Genomic DNA, 17,473 nt, shown 5'->3' with positions numbered 1-17,473 from the left:
CACACTTACAGTGTAAGTTAATGAAAACAAACAATAAACATCATGTGGTTGTTGTTTTCTTCACTCATACATACACACATACTAAAATATTGATCTTGGGCGACTCTGTCCTATAGGCAGAAGGGATCTTAAATGCATCTTCTGCAGAGAGAGAGAGAGAGAGATCTTCTAAATACAAGAGGTCTTCTGAAAACAGAAGACACCTTAATGTGGTTTTCTTTAGAAAGGAGACTTCCTGAAGGAGCCTCTATAGACAGAAGACTTCTTAACGGGGTCTTATATATACAGAAGACATGTTGAAGTGATCTTCTTTATATAGAAGACCTATTGAAGGGGGTTTTTAGGTATAATACCCTCTTGAAGGAGTCTTCTTTAGACAGAATACCTTTGAAGTGAAACTTTTTAAATAGAAGACCTGTAGAAGTAGTATTTTATAGACAGAAGAAGGCCCCTTTAAAAGGTCTTCTCCCTACAGAAGACCACTTATATCAGTCTTCTATTTAAATATGTTCACTTCAAGACTTAATCTATATAGAGAAAAAGGGGGTTTCTTTAAATACCTCTTGAAGTGGCCTTCTTTAAATAGAATAGCTTTTGAAGTGAACTTATTTAAATATACCACCGATATAAGTGATGTTCTATAGACAAAAAAACCTCATGAAGGGGTGTCCTTAAGATAGAATACTTCTTAAAGTTAACTTATTTAAATAGAAGACATATTGAAGTGAACTTATTTAAAAAGAAGGATCAAAACGTTGATTTCTATGAACAAAAGACCTCTTGAAGGGTCCTTCTTTATATAGAATACCCCTTGAAGTGAACTTCTTTAAGTAGACCACCGATATAAGAGGTCTTCTATAGACAGAAAACCACTCGAAGGGATCTTCTTTAGATAGAACACCTCTTGAAGTGAACTTATTGAAATATGTAGATCACCGATATAAGTGATCTTCTATAAACAGAAAACCTCATGAAGGGGTATGCTTTAGATAGAATACATCTTTAAGTGAACTTATTTAAATAGAAGATCTAAAGAAGTGGACTTCTATAGACAGAAGACGTCTTGAATGCGTCTTTAGATAGATGTGGTCTTCTATAGACAAAATATCTCTTGAAGGCGTCTTTATACAGAAAACCTCTTGATGTGGTCTTCGGTGGACAGAAGGCCTCCTGAAGAGGTCTTCTTTAAATGGAAGACCTCCTGATGAGGAATTCTTTAGAGAGAATACCTCTTGAAGTGAACTTATTTAAATAGAAGACCTCTTGAAGAGGCCTTCTTCAGATATAATACCCCTTGAAGTGGTCTTCTATAGACAGAAGACCTCTTGAATGGATCTGCTTTGGATAGAATACCTCTTGAAGTTAAGTTATTTAAATAGAAGACCTATAGATATGGTATTCTATAGACAGAAGGCCTCCTGAAGAGGTCGTATGTAGATAGAATTCCTCTTCAAGTTATCCAATTTAAATAGAAGACCTCTTGAAGGGGTCTTCTTTAGATAGAAAGCCTCTTGAAGTGAACGTATTTAAATAGAAGACCTATTGAATCGATCTTCTATGGACGGAAGACCTTTTGAAGATTTCTTGAAGGGGCCTTCTTTATACAGAATACCCCTTCAAGTGAACTTCTTTAAATAGAAGACCCATAGAAAGAACAAGACCTCTTGAATTGGGGCTATTTTAGATGGGAGACTACTTACAGGGGTCCTTATTGAAAGGGTCTTCTATATCAGGGACTTCTTTCGAAGAGCTACATGTGTTAGACCTTCTTAAGGGATCTTCTATAGTTGGGGTACTTTTTAAGGGGTCTTTTATAGATATATGAATCATGAAAGGACCTCGAAAGGTCTCCTTTATTTGGAAGACATCTTGAAAGTTTCTTCTATAGCGAGTAGACATTTTTAAGGGTTTTCTATAGGTGTTAAAACTTTCGTCGGTGTATTCTACAGCAAGAAGGCCTTTTGGGACGGGCCTTTTTTAGATGGAGGATATTTTGAAAATGTCTGATATAAATAGTAGAACTCAACAAGTTACCTTGTTTAATGAAAAACATTATGAAAGTGTTTTCTATAGTAAGAATACCTTTTGATGATGTCTTTTGAAGACATAGAAATCAGATTTAGTCTGCTCATCTTCGGCGAAAGCATAGGCATTGATGAGACGGATAAAGCTTTGTTATTATAGCTTTAAACACGACATCATAAATTTTCCCCGGTGAATGAAAACGCCTTAAAAATTCCTAGTCAGATTTCCTGTCGAACAATATTCGACAAGACTTTCAGACTATACATTAAAAATGCAAGTAGGTATGAATACTTCTATCGGGTCCCCTTAAATGTTTGCGGGGTAATCAAACTGAGGGAGTTTGGTGTTGTTTGTTATTCTCTGATTTTCCATAGAAAGATTTTTATTCCAAGAATGGGTAACTAACTCGACTCTTAAATCCAGTTTGTGACGACATTTCCTCCATTACGATGGTTAATAGGATTATACCTCACATGATTGGTCGAATCGAATAGATAGATGAAGGTTAAATTAAATAAATTGGTTTTAGTAGGCCATTTATAACCCTAATAGCTCTGACAGCCCTTAAAAATGTTCTTGGCTATTACAACATCTTTGGCCCAGAGCTTAATATGGCCATTGACATTTCCAATGACCGAAAACCACTCTCTCTTACTTTAAGGCTGCTTAATCCTTAAACTAAAATTTTATTCTTTCCCAGCAAATGTTGGCAAATGTACAAAATATATTCTCACGTATTTGTCTTAAATAAACCCAAAATTGTGGAGAAAAAAATATAATCAAACGATTTAAATGCAATTTTAATTTGGAACAAAACTTTATTATAAGCAAAGAACATAGTAAAGTTTCCACATTCCACACTTGGAAGTGGAAAAACAACAAATTGCTATAACTTTAAAGTACAAAATGTTCCACTAAATGGTCTTTAGCCTAGAAATTCTATGTAATTGGTAGTTGTTCTTATTGTCGTCGTTGTTGTTGTGGATGGTGAAATCTTGTTGGCCACTAAATTTATTCAACGAACATTTAACAGGCTTTGAATATTCCATCCGCCACAGAACTACATGGCCGCCGCAAGGGCCTAACAAAGAATGGACATGATATAGCATTGGTTGCCAATGGCAGTGATGATGCCGCCTCCTCCACCATTATGTCGGTCTATTGTTTTGTGGAACCAGATTCATGTAAAACATTTAAAAACTGGGATCTATTAGAAAACATGGGAGGGGAGGCAGTGGCTGGTGATTGTATCTTTGCTGTTGCTCGCATTGAAATTTTCGAAATCAGCAGCCTAAGCACCTCTTTGTGCCCCACTTTCTCCCCTTTAACATCAGCCATAGACAGACAAGCAAAATAACAACATCATTGAAAACAACAACAAAAACATGACTAAAACAATAATAAAAATAAAAACCCGTCCGTTCGTCCACCAATGAAAATATTAAAACAGGCATTGTTTACTAATGGATGAAAGTCATGTCAAGTCAAGTGGAGGGGAATATTTGTTCCTAATGCTGCGTTAATTTTCCAAATGTTTGTTTTAAAACTAGAAACGAAATCATGAGAATTAGAAAATTGGCTGCTAGGCCAGCAACAATGCTGAAATGGGTTATCGTTGAATTTATAATTATGAAGAAATTTTAATGCATTTTTTAACAGGGCATATTGAAGAACTAGCTGTGGAGTGTGTAGGGGAAGTAGGAGCTGCCTCATAAAGAGTTATGACGTTGATGATATAAATAAAGTTATTAGAGAGGGACAGTGGAGAGTGGCCAACCGGCAGGTGAAATTTAAAGAAAATGGAAAATAAAAAATACGGAGTAATTAGTTTCCTTTCATGTCCACAATTTTGGGTGGAGAAGTTCTTCGACCACGGATTCCTTAAATACGTAAATTAGGTCAGAAAATATGTGAAAAGTTTCGTGACTACTGGGAACCTCAAATGTCAAATTACGGGTAGTTCAGTCAAAAATGTAGCTAAAACCCTTAAAACATATCGTTATATGAGGGCTATACGTAACCATGGACCTATGTTGACAATGGTTAGTGAAGAAGTTTTGTGACCTCTTGGAATCTCAAATGTCAAATTACAGATAGTTCGATTAAAAATTGTAGCTAACATTAAAAACCGGAAAATCAGGAGGTGCCGTTATATATACCAAAACATGGAACTATATTGACAATTCTTGATGGCGCAGTTTTGTGATTATCAAATGTTAAATTACAACTAGTCACGGTGCGTTTGAACCAACTTTAAATGGTCTTCTGTCCGCAAAGAGGACCTTTAAATTGTTTTTTTTTCCTTGAGAAGACCATTAGAATGTCTTCTGACTCCTACATAGAAGCGCTTAAATCATCTCCTGTCTCCATAGAATGCATCTAAAAGGATTTCTGACTCCTAGAAGACCTTAAAATGGTGTTATAACAAAAGAGACCTTTATATGATTTTCTATCTGTAAAGAAGACTATTTGAAGGTTTTCTGACTCATAGATGACTTATAAATGGAGTTCTGTCTCCATAGAATACCTCCAAATTGACTCTTCGAGGAACTTTAAAAGCTCTTCTGACTCCTAGATGACCTTAAAATGTCCTTCTGTCTTTAAAGAAGACCATCAGAAGGTCTTCTGACTTCATAGAATAGTTTAAAATTGTTTTCATTATTTTTATCCATAAAATCCTTAAGTTAGTTTCGCCAAAGAATCAAATTCCGAATATATGCAAATCCAACTAAATGCATCTTACAAAAGATGATAACCTTTTATCGAACAACAATACAAACAATTCTAGCATATCATTTTGTTATTCATATCTCCGCCTAGTATCTCTTCCGATTACATGGCTTGCTTGTGGTTTGGGTAACCAAAAAACCTCCAACACTGAAACCACAGAGGCCACCACTCAGCTCACAATACACCTGACGATTTTATTTTTGCAGGAAGTTTATTTTTTTGCTAAACGGAAATCTATAAAAAACACACACACAACAGAAAACGAGAACAAAACATGGAATTCATGGTGGCATTATCATAGGAAGAAGAATCTCTCGGCACAATGACTAACACTCTGAAAAAAGAAACACACATAGACTTACACCCATGTATATCCATACATAGTCACACTTCCCAATTTCCCAACCAAAGCCATAAACCATTTTGTTCCACATATTCAAGTTGAGTGGCTGTGTTGTTGTTGCTGCTGATACTACTGCTGCTTTAGCAGCTTGGAAGTTGGATTATGGTCAAACCCAATTGTAAGCCAACTACTCTGGTTGTTTGTTTAGCTTAGATTGTTGTTAGTTGATCTGGTTTTTTAGTCGGATAGGTTGCTGGTTGCCTGGCTGGTCGAGGATGGTTGCTTGGTTTGTTGGTGCTATTCACGTTATCCCCAATTTTATGTTTTGTGTGATTTTCGTCCTTAAAACAACACAAAGCCTAAAACGAACATTCAACACAAAACCACAACAACAAAAGTCAGACATAATCATCATCATAAGATGAGCTGAAGACAAAAGTACAAAAATGTAACAGGGGTTAACGAAACAAAAAAAAAAATAAGGGAACCTACATTTTCAATGGATACAAGACCTAACAACATATCTTATGTGGCTTGTCTATGGACCTGTCATATGGTCTCTTATAGAGAAGAGTTCTGTCAAAAAGTCTACTATAGACAGACGACATTTCAGAAGGTCTTTTAAATAGAGAAGACCTTTCAGAAGGTCTTCTTCTACAGACAGAAAACCTGTCAGAAGGGTTTCTATGGACAAAAGACCAGTCAGAAGATATTCTTCTAGAGACAGAAAACCTGTCAGAAGACCTTCTATGGACAGAAGACTTGTCAAAAGAAGACCTGACAAATGGTCTTCTGTGGAGAGAAGACCTGACAAAGGGTCTTCTTTTGCTGACAGCAGGCCTATCAGGGGTCTTCTATAGACAGAAAACATGTCAGAGGGTCTCCCATGGGCAGATGACCTGTCAGAAGGTCGACTTTTATGGACAGAAGCCTTTCAAAAGGTTTCCCAGGGACAGGACACATTTCATAAATTCTTCTTCTACTGACAAAGGACCTACCCGAGGGTCATCTATGGACAAGTTCGTCAAAAGGTCTATTACAGACAAAATACCTTTAGGAAGTTCATTTCTACTGGAAGAAGACCTATCAACAGATTTTCTATAGACAAAATACATATCGGGTGTGTTCTTCTACTGACAGAAAATTTGCCAGAAGGTCTTCGATGGACAGAGGACTTATCAAAAAGGTCTTTATTGGATAGAAGTCTGTCGGTGGACGGAAGACCTGTCACAAGGTCTTTTATTGAGACAAGACCTTCCAGAAAGACTACCTTTTAGAGACCATGGAGAGAGCGCCTTTCAGAAGTTATTATATTGATAGAAGACCTGCCCGAAGGTCTTAATGAGCAAAAGACCAGTGAAAATTGATTGGATAGACGGAAGACCTGTCTAAAGGTCTTCCACAGATAGCAGACATATCAGGAATTCTTCTTCTACTGACAGAAAACCTGTTAGATGGCCCTCTATGGCCTGGGGACTTGTCAAAAAGTCTACATTGGACAGAAGATTTGTCAAAAGGTCTCCTAAGAACAGAAAACCTTACAAAAGGTATTCTACGGAGAGAAAATCTTTCAAAAGGAGCAGGTCCTAAACTGAACTTTTACGAAATTTTGTGTGGGAGGTACTCGAAGGAGTTTACCGAGTGAGTCCATATTGGAACCTCATCTAAGTCTGGTAGAAATTTCATAATGTGCAAAGTATGGACCAAATCGGTTACTCCCTTCAAGAGTTATCGTACGCACAAATTTTCCGAACATTTTCGAACTTCTGTGGGGTAGGTACCTGAAGGAGTGGACCGATATGGCTTATCTACGAACTTGAACTAAGTTTGGACAAAATATTACGAAAGCCAAATTTTGGACGGAATCGGCAGATCCGTTCGAGAGTTATCGCGCGCTCCAACCACTACACACGGTGTCATAGGGTTTTTTGTAACTTTCAGGCTATTTTCTCAGGAAGTATGGACTTGCCCCTAATGAAACTTGCAGCGTAGTATAGAGGACAGCGAATACAACTTGCGTAAACAAAAATCAAAGCGATTCGAGACCAGGTCCTAAACTGAACTTTTCCGAAATTTTGTGTGGGGAGTACCCGAAGGAGTGGACCGATTGAGTCCATATTGGAACCTCATCTAAGTTTGGTAGAAATTACATAATGTGCAAAGTATGGACCAAATCGGTTATTCCCTACAAGAGTTATCGTGCGCACAAGTTTTGCGACAATTTTTGAACATTTGTGGGGGAGGTACCTGAAGTAGTGGACCTATATGGCCCATCTTCGAACTTATATCGAATCTGGACAAAATATTTCGATACCCAAAATTTTAACCCAATCGATTGATCCGTTCGAGAGTTATCGTGCGCACCAGCCAGCCAGACAGTTTACGCAAGTTGTATTCGCTGTCCTCTATACGACGCTGTAAGTTTCATTAGGGGCAAGTCCATACTTCCTGAGAAAATAGCCTGAAAGTTACAAAAAAACAATCTGACACCGCGTGTAGTGGTTGGAGCGCAAGATAACTCTCGAACGAATCTGCCGATTTGGTCCAAAATTTGGTTTTCGTAATATTTTGTCCAAACTTAGTTCAAGTCCAAAGATGGATTATATCGGTCTACTTCTTCCGGTACCTCCCCCACAAAAGTTCGAAAATGTTCGGAAAATTTGTGCGTACGATAACTCTTGAAGGGAGTAACCGATTTGGTCCATACTTTGCACATTATGAAATTTCTATCAGACTTAGATGAGGTTCCAATATGGACTCAATCGGTAATTTCCCACACATAATTTCGGAAAAGTTCAGTTTAGGACCTGGTCTCGAATCGCCTTGGTTTTTGTTGTAACATCTTGTATTCACTGTCCCCTATACGAAGGTACAAGTTTCCTCAGGGGCAAGTCCATACTTCCTGAAAAAATAGCCTGAATGTTGAAAAACAAACCCAATGACACCGTGTTTATGTGTGGAAGCCCAAGATAATTCTCGAACGGAAATGCCGATTCCGGCCAAAATTTGTCCTTCGTAATATTGTTTCCAAACTTACTTTAAGTTCGTAGATAAGCCATATCGGTCCACTCCTTCAGGTACCTACCCCACAAAAGTTCAAAAATATTCGGAAAAATTGTGCGCACGATAACTCTTGATGGGAGTGACCGATTTGGTCAATACTTTACACATTCTCATAATATATACCAGATGTAGATCAGTTTCGAATATGGACTATATTTGTCCACTCCATCCCGTACCTCCCACACAAAATGTTGGATGAGTTCACTTTAAGACCTGCTATTGAATCACTTTGATTTTTGTTGAAGCAACTTACATTCGCTGACTCAATTACGATGGTAAAATTTTTTTTAGGGGCAAGTCCATACTTCTTGAGATAACAGCCCGAAGGTTGTAAAAACCCCCTGTTCATTTGAACATATTTGTTTTGTAATAAAGATGGTGAATGTCTCGGTGAGGGTTGCATGTGTAGATTAGAGATCATTTTGTTAAATAGGGATCTAGTTTAAATACAGTCCACTTGAAAAGGGTAAACATGTGGCAAGCAGACCTTCTTATCGTGGGAGGTCGTTAGAAGAAAGGAGATAAGAATTTCCATTCCCACATGTGGTATGTCTGAAATAGATTGGTACAGGCAATCTATGAGCAGTCTAATAACCATGTGGTTGCATGCTACATGTATGCGCATGTAAGATAAGAGTATTTTACGACCTCTCCATAAGATTGTATGGCAGATGCGTTCGTACACATATGTGCACTCTCACTTTCTCTTTTCTACACACTAGTTTAAGTAGGTTAAGTAATATTTTTGTATTTATTTCTTAAGAATAATTTTACTTTTAATAATATAATAATTTTACTTGTTCTTTCCACGGTACGGATCCCCATTTACACCCCCTATGGCACCCCCATGGTCTATGTCGGTCCATTCCTTTAAGTACCATTTCCGCAAAATGTTTGAACTTTAATCGTAATCAACATTTTGTCGGTTCATACGACCAATATTGAGCCACTCAAAATGTGGATTATATAAAGAATTTTTGAGGCCAATATTGAGCCTCTCAAAATGTGGATTAGTTAAAGAACTTTTGCAACACTGTCAGATCGTTTTGAAAAAACATTATTCTTTGTAATACAGAAAGTAATGATGAAGTTTAAGCCAATGCACAGTGGATCCACCCATTGGCCAAAAATAAAAACTGAATGTCAACATTTTGGCACAACATCTGGCAACTCTGACAGCTATGACATGGACCTTTTTAAAAATATATTAGTTTTTGTTTCATTCGAACGCGATCTTCTTAAGAATAGCTTCAAAAGTCGGAACATTTGACTAATAGTTTTTGTTGTGAGTACAACCTATTTTCTATGTGCAAGTAAATATGTATATTCAAAATATCGCGAAAATAATACGTATAGCAAAGTATTATAGTGGATTTTGAAGGAGGAGGTAATAGCTTAATTTTCATAAAAAAAGTGTTTTAGCGTGTTGTGGAATTCTAGTTAGCTGCATATTTTCTTAGTGTATTTTGTAATGCCAATTCGATCATATACTCAAATTTGACCTAAGGTTTTAGTCATGATGCCCACCAGTGCCCACCTCGAGAATAATTTTCCAAAGTAGGTCATGAGTTAAAGAATATTCAGTATTAGAATCAGCTGCCATCTAGTGCCAGACTATAAATGGTGGGTCGCAGACTAAAGCTGCCCTAGAATAGGGTTTCTATGGATATATTAGCGTATAACTCTGTTATCTGACCACGTACATTAACATAATTGGCATCAGTGGCAAGGTGAAGAAATCTTCTTCCAAATTAGTCTTACGTTGGCGGTACGTGCCTTCCAAGAAGAACGCTATAAGATCTATATAAAAAATTTTATCAATTTTCAGACAAAAATGTTGATTTTTTGTTAATCCGCTAAATTGGTTGAATTTTATGTTGTTTTGGAGATTGTTTTGTTTCCCTAAGGATATTTTTGCATCATAAGATAATCGGGACCTTTGTCAATGTCATTTTGTATTAACAGCATAAAACAATTCTTATCGTATACCCCCTCCAGAGGGGGAAGGGAGGAGAATGTTACGCTCGTGGTTTCTTAAAACACTCTTCGCAGTAGCACAAAGCTGTAACCGGCGCATTGGCTTGATTTTTACACTCTAAATATTTTTGGCCACTTTCTCCATACAAGTGTATCCACTGTGCAATGGGGTAATACTCCAGACTTAAAAGCAACCGTTTCTAAAGATCTTCTAGGAGACAGAAGACCTTTTTGAAGGTTTTCTATGAGTCAGAATGCCTTTTAGAGGTCTTCTTGAGAGACAGAAAACCATTTTAAAGTCTTCTATGAGTCAGAAGACTTTTCATTGGTCTTCTTAAGGGACAGAAGACTTTTAAAGGTCTTTTTAAGGGACAGAATACCACTTTTAGGTTTTCTGGGAGCCAGAAAACATTCTAAAAGTCTTCTTAGGGGACAAAATGTCGTTCAAGGGTTCTCTCAAGGGACAGAAGATCATTTTAAGGTTTTTTAGGAGTCAAAGACTTATTAAAGGTCTTCTTAAGGGACAAAATACTATTTAGATCCTTTAAGGGAATGGTGATCTCCTAAAGGTCTTCTTAAGGACCAGAGGAGTATTTGAAGATCTTCTAGGAGTCAGAATACCTTTTAAAGGTCTTTTTAAGATACAGAAACCCATTTTATGACCTTATAGGAGTCGGAAGACTTGTTAATGAAAGTTTTTTCTTAAGGGTCAAAAACCATTTTAAGGTCTTCTAAATGTCAGAATACCTTTTAATGATCGTCATAGTGAGCAGAAGACATTTTAAAGGACTTCTTAAGGGGCAGAAAAACATGAAAAGGTTTTCTTTTAAAGTTCCTCTTAATGGACAGAAGACCAATTGAATGTCTTCTTGGAGACAGAAGACCTTCCAGAAGACCTTATATTTCTAATGTTTTCATTTATGATTCTTCTTTCAGATCTCTTTCCTAAAACAATTACTGCCAATGATGAAAACTCTGGGGGTTAGTGGCCTACTAATCGAATATGAGGACATGTTTTCCTTTGAAGGCAATATTTCAACACTGTCGGCCAAAAATGCCTACAATCGGGAAGAATTAAGGGTAAGAACAAAAACATATACTTATCTCTCCTCTCATAACTAAAATCTCTCTTTCTCTCTCCCTGAACTCTTTCAGGACTTCTTGGAAACCTGTGCCCACTATGGCTTTTCCGTCATGACATTGGATTATGCTTTAAAGTTGCAAGAATTTGCCTCACTGCGGGAGCTACCGGATAGCCCACAATCTATATGTCCCAGCCAAAAGTCTTTATTGTATTTTATTGAAGCCATGTGGAATTTCATTTGCAGGTGGAATCCGTTAAAATATCGCATATACACATAGGTTGTGACGAGGTGGCGAGCATGGGAGAATGTGTCCAGTGTCGCCAGAAAACCAAACGAGAGCTGTTTATGAATCATGTCATAAATGTGGCCCATTTTATCCGGAACAAATGGGTGCACTTGACGGTGGTCATTTGGGATGATATGTTGCGTGGCATGACCCTAAGCGAAATGCAACACCCACAAATCGGACAATATGTTGTTGTATGGGTCTATATAAATTATATCTACCGTTTTATTCCAACCATGTTGTGGGAGAGATATACCCGAGTCTTTTCCACTGCCTGGGCAGCATCGGCCTTCAAGGGGCATTTGGTGAAAGTCTCATGATTCCGCCGATACAAAATCATTTGGAAAACAACATACGTTGGTTGGCGATTATTACCAAGGAAGGAGGACGTTTCTCAAAGGGTTTCCAAGGCCTTGCCTTCACTGGTTGGCAGCGTTATGACCACTTCGCTGTCTTGTGTGAACTTTTACCTACTGGCATACCCCGCTTAATAGTTTCCCTATCGACCGTTTCGAACGGTTATTTTGAAACAAATCCCAAGGAAAATGATTTGCTGAAGGCCCTGCAATGTGTATCAATTGGATAAGCGCCGTTTCGGTTATCCATGGTTGGATCTGCAACCAAACTCGCATCATAATCAGCTATTTTCAACCTATGTCTATTTGGGCCATCAATTTTACAAATATTCGCTGAGACTCTATAAGCTGTTGTCGGAAATTCAAATGTACTTGAATCAGGTCCAGGAACACAGTGCATGGATGTCAGATTATAATGTCCGGCATAATTTTAATTTACCCATACGAGTTCATGAACTGACGCCGAAGACACCAATTTACATTAGCGAGCTGCAGGGTACGTCGCGACAGGCCCAGGAGTTACTCTATGAAATATGTGATAAGGTAAGTTGGTTTACACTAAAGATTATTTTTGTCAGGCGAAGGAGAAAGGAAGAAATTAAATTGTCCGATATGACCATGGCATGGGATGAACGAGAACGTGAGAAGGCCTGCGAAAGAAAACCCCTGGCCCAGGAGTTCGAAAAATCTGAGCGGGCATTGGCTAAACTAAATGCCATGAACAAGACTCTGTAAATTTATCTGATTAAAGCTGAAGAGGATAAAGCGAGAGTTAAATCTACCGAGTGTGCCTCACTTGAAAATTCTGGAAGACCTAAATATTAATGGCGTAGAAACCAAAAAGGAAGTCCGTGGCCTAAAGAACTAGTTGGAAGGCGAGTGGATGTACCCCTTGTATATCACAGTTTACAACCCCTGCTATTAAAATCAGGGCTAGGTCACGTGCCGTCGCTCCGCTTAATACTATTTTGTTCTCCTTATATAGTATGTTTCGAAGCCTGCCTACGCTAAACCCACACTAAACCGATACCCCAGAAAAGTGATGGACAGGAATCCTCACAACGAATCAGGGAAGTTTTGGTAAGGCATTCACAGCTCTCAGGACTTCTTCACAAAGCTTTGAAACCATCAGCGCTATGAATTTCAGTCGGTTTTCCAGGCATTTCTATGGGGACTCTGTTTGACTACGTGCATAGAAATATGGATGATACATCTGGTGTTCCGACAAGATACAGATACCTTTTTGTATCGGAGTCGGTCATGTTAGTAATGGTTATATTGTTACGAGCGAGTCAATGCAATAAAATGATCAACAATTATTTTCGACAATCTCGAATACAGGGCATGTTTCAAGTTCTAATCGGCTAGCTCTGCCGTGGCGAGGTTACTTTATCCCGGGTTATCGCCTCGTAACGTAGGAGTTTACATGCCTATTATATCAAAACCACATAATTAAATTGTACAACAAATACACATGCTGTTGGCCTGAGAAATGAACATTTTTGACCGATGTAGTTGTCACATGGAGTGCATTTTTCCCGCCCTAAAAGTACGCCTATGGTAACTTACACACTCACAATTTTAACAGTTACCCCAATAAAAAAATTCTCCGTTACCTACCCAACAATATGGTAAGTAACGCCACTACTCCCACACCGCCCATGGTCCAGCTACTCTCTCTCAATAGTAAAACAAATTAGAGATTCATATTAAACATTTTAACAATTCATTATTGTTATTATAGACATTTTTATATACATTTTTCTTGTCTTACAACTACTTACACACTATCTTAATACTAATTTTGATGAGTTTTGGAGATGTCATCTTCTGCTGTTGATGTGGCTGTACTTCTAGTACTATTGACCTTTGTTGTGGGGATAGTTTTGTTGCAATAGCTGCTTTTACATTTCGTTTTTCTCTTTTTTAACTCTCGTCTTCAGTTCTTGTTTTATTGTATACGTTTGATTTCATGTATTTTTTTTGTTCAGTTTTTCCTTTTCTTTTTAATTTGTTTCTTCATTCTTTTAGGTTTTCAATATAATGATTTGTAGGAATACATTATTCCTATTTTAGAACATTGAAGCAATCCATATTTCAATAATTACACTTCCATGCCCTCTACATTTCAATAGTAACAATTTTCATAGTTTTGTACCTTTGTCATTGTGAGTTTGTAAATTTTCCAAATTCCCATTGTGATTGATTCATTGTATTTTAAAGTTAACTGACAGAATGCAACTATGTAAATAATTTATTCTATTACTCTTGTAAAACAACTCATTAATGTACCATTTTATGCAACTGTAAACTATTACTAATATATTTACGCCCTACTATTTCTTCTCACGATTAGTACTTAGGCTAGAACAAAATTCAATAAAATCGCTCAGTTTGTGATCTACATTCGAACGCGTTACATAACCATCAGATAAGATCACAAGGGGTGATCTCCATTCTAACACGTTATGGTAACTATCAGATAAGATCACAATGAGACAATTTGTCCGTCCCGCAGTATACATCAATCCTCACTTGTGTTTTCCTGAACAATCCACACCAGAGATTGTTATAACATTCATTATTTCATATTCCTCATCTTTGTTCTTTTCCTCAGACGTTATTTACAGATTGTTATCCGTGTCCTCCCAAACCAAAAGTTTCACAACGTATGTTCTTTCCTTTTTAAACAGTTTTGTTTTAGTTAAATTTATTAAATTATGTTAGGAAATAATATGGAATGTTAATTCAATAATACATATTGAAATCAATTTGAATGTTTCTTTTTCTCTTTTTTTTCATATTTCATACAAAATTCAGTTGACGACAATTTGGTAATTTGTTTGGTTTAAATATTTGTTTCTTTTTATAACATTCCCTAACAATATCAATTAGATTATGTTCAAGGATGGGCAGCCACCAGTTCCTCCTACTTTGAGGGCCGTCGAGTTGACAAAAAACTATATTTATTAAGACCGCAGGAACTATCCTATTTATATGGGAAGTGTGTATCTACTTCCTTCTTTTCTTTTTTTAGTTTCTTTCAGTACACCATTGCCGAATTCATCGAACAGACCATATATCCCACTATTGGTTCGCTGCAACGTCATTTGGCCAATGCTCAACATGATTTACATTTGATATCGGATGAAACGCATCTAATTGCAGAACAGTCTCAAGAACATTTTTAGGCACAAACTTATCATCATCATCATTTCCACATGGTGCCAAATTAGAAGGGGCCAACAAAAAACACCCCTGTCCTGTCCTATGGACCGGTGTCATTCAATCAGGACTGCGGCTGATGATGCTATTTGGCGGTGATGGTCATAAAAATGTGTTCTTCTCAATGCGTAAGGTAAGAATTTGGAAAGGAAAGTATTAACCTTTTTATTTTATTAAAGCATAGACTAATAAAAGTATAGACAAAGAAATCCTCTCACCTAAATTCTCTCACTGACTGTGAACTGAGTCAGTTGGTTTTTTAAACTATTTATTCTGGTATAAGACAATATATTGGTATTATTTGGCCGGATCTACATAATCATATACAAATATTCAACAACATAATACAATATACCCCAAAAATTCGTGCAATAGAGTGAAAACGCTGCGCAGTTTCTGTAAGGGCGAAACCTAGAAAAAAAAGAATATTCCAATTTCTCTGTCTATACGTTTATTACTAGGCGTTTACACCAGACAGTTTGTCTTCAAATACAACTCTGATTTATTAACACATACATACATTTGTCGACTGTCTCCCAACTGTCCATCATTTTTTCACAGACAGTCGAGTTAACAAATTTTTGACATTTTTGTAAAAATAAGTGACATAATAATTGAAAAGTGTTGAAAACAAAAGAACATGACCGGAAAACAAAAAGAAATCGAAGATTTTCATTCATAATTTTACAACTTGCAGTTGTCTGGACGCCTACGTCTTGCCTACACAGGCAAGTTTTGGGTTTCTGACAATCAATACATGAACTCATCTGTACTGTCATGTGTAAACGCAGGGTTAGTCTATGATTAAAGTATGTGATTTAGATATGTATTTTTGGATATTATTAATTTTCTTATCTTCGTTTCTGTTTTAGATTCGGAAAGGACAACAAATGGAGACGAAAACGAATACAATGGAGGCAAACAATCATAGAGAACAGTCACCTAAACCCTAGATTGAGCTCAAACACCAATTTTCCGGAATCTCCGCCCAAAAACATGAATGGTGTATTAAAATGTCTGGGAGGGTTACCAGAGCATGCCGGTCCGAACATGACTCAAACTGCATCACTTCGCGATGAGTGTGGCTGGCAGAATATCTTTCGTTGGTTTCGAAAGAGTGTTTTGTTTAAGAATTTATTGTTTTGTCTATGGCTGATGATTTTTATGTACTTTAGTTTCTAAAGTGCATACTTTAAACTTTAGTTTACAAGATCTTTGTATAATTTATTTTGAGTTTTCGATTTAATTTATAATGTTATTTTAATTTCATAATTCAGTTACTTTTTAATAACTTTTCGTCTGTTCCAGAACTGCAAGAATCTACTATTTTATTACAATTTGTTCGATATCAAAAGATCAAAATTATCGTAGAAAACATTTGTAGATTCATGTCGCTTCTGGAACAGAGTGTTAACTCGTAGTTTATTTTTCAACAATTTCATTTGTTTGTTTTGTAGGTGTTACAAAGACGAAATACATTTTAACAACTTTTGAAACGATAAAAGTTGATGGATTCCTATACAGGATTTAAACTTTTAAATGGCTTTAATTTTCTGGTAGATTGGAATTTTTTGTAAATTTTTTTTTATAGTAGCTTTGCGTATTTTTATATTTTAAATAAAACTTTAACTGAACATTAAACATTGGTAGTTTTCATTCATACGGTACTTGGAGCCACACAACCACTTTTCTTTGAAGGTGTTGCAAAAAGGAAAGTTCATATCTTTTATTGAAGGAGGAAATTGTTATTCTTTGTCAAACATTTTTTCTCTCCTTTACTTCCTCTATGTTCCAGAACCCGTGAGAATCCATACCATGGTAAAATTATTACAAAACAAGTAAAAAAGTATCAGTCGGCTTTGCCGACAGAGATATACCCTCAGCCTGTGTATATTGAAACAATTTTTTTCCAAAAAACGCATGTATTTAGGGAGTTTTAAAAATTTTGTGCGTTTTAACTGACAAAAATGTTGATTAGGATTTAATATCAAAAGTTTTGCGGAGGAGATACTAAAAAGAATGGATCTCCATCCACTACATATGGTACCATAGGGGTTTTTTAGACCTTCAGGGATGTTTGCTCAAGAAGTATGAACTTGCCCCTGAAACAACTTTTACCATCGCAATTGAGGCAGCAATGCAAGTTGCTTCAACAAAAATCAAAGTGATTCGAAAGCAGGTCTTAAAGTGAACATGTATCCGGAATTTTGAGTGGGAGGTACCGGATGGAGTGGACAAATATAGTCCATATTTGAACCTGATCTATATCTGGTAGATATATTAGGATGTGTAAAGTATGGACCAATTCGGCCACTCTCTTCAACGGTTATCGTACGCACAATTTTTCCGAACATTTTTGAACTTTTGTGGGGGAGGTACCTGA

General features: G+C 36.8%; 1 pseudogene; it reads left to right on the top strand.

Moving 5' to 3' along the window:
* The window catches only part of LOC141395008 (hexosaminidase D-like), a 95,878-nt pseudogene extending 79,147 nt beyond the window's left edge, over positions 1-16,731 (top strand).
* Positions 16,732-17,473: the final 742 nt, after the last annotated feature.

Source organism: Musca autumnalis, unplaced genomic scaffold, assembly GCF_047663935.1.
Source record: "Musca autumnalis isolate F117 unplaced genomic scaffold, ASM4766393v1 scaffold_1, whole genome shotgun sequence".
Taxonomy (NCBI): domain Eukaryota; kingdom Metazoa; phylum Arthropoda; class Insecta; order Diptera; family Muscidae; genus Musca; species Musca autumnalis.
Note: the sequence above shows the minus strand (reverse complement) of the source record. Positions and strands in the feature narration are given on the sequence as shown.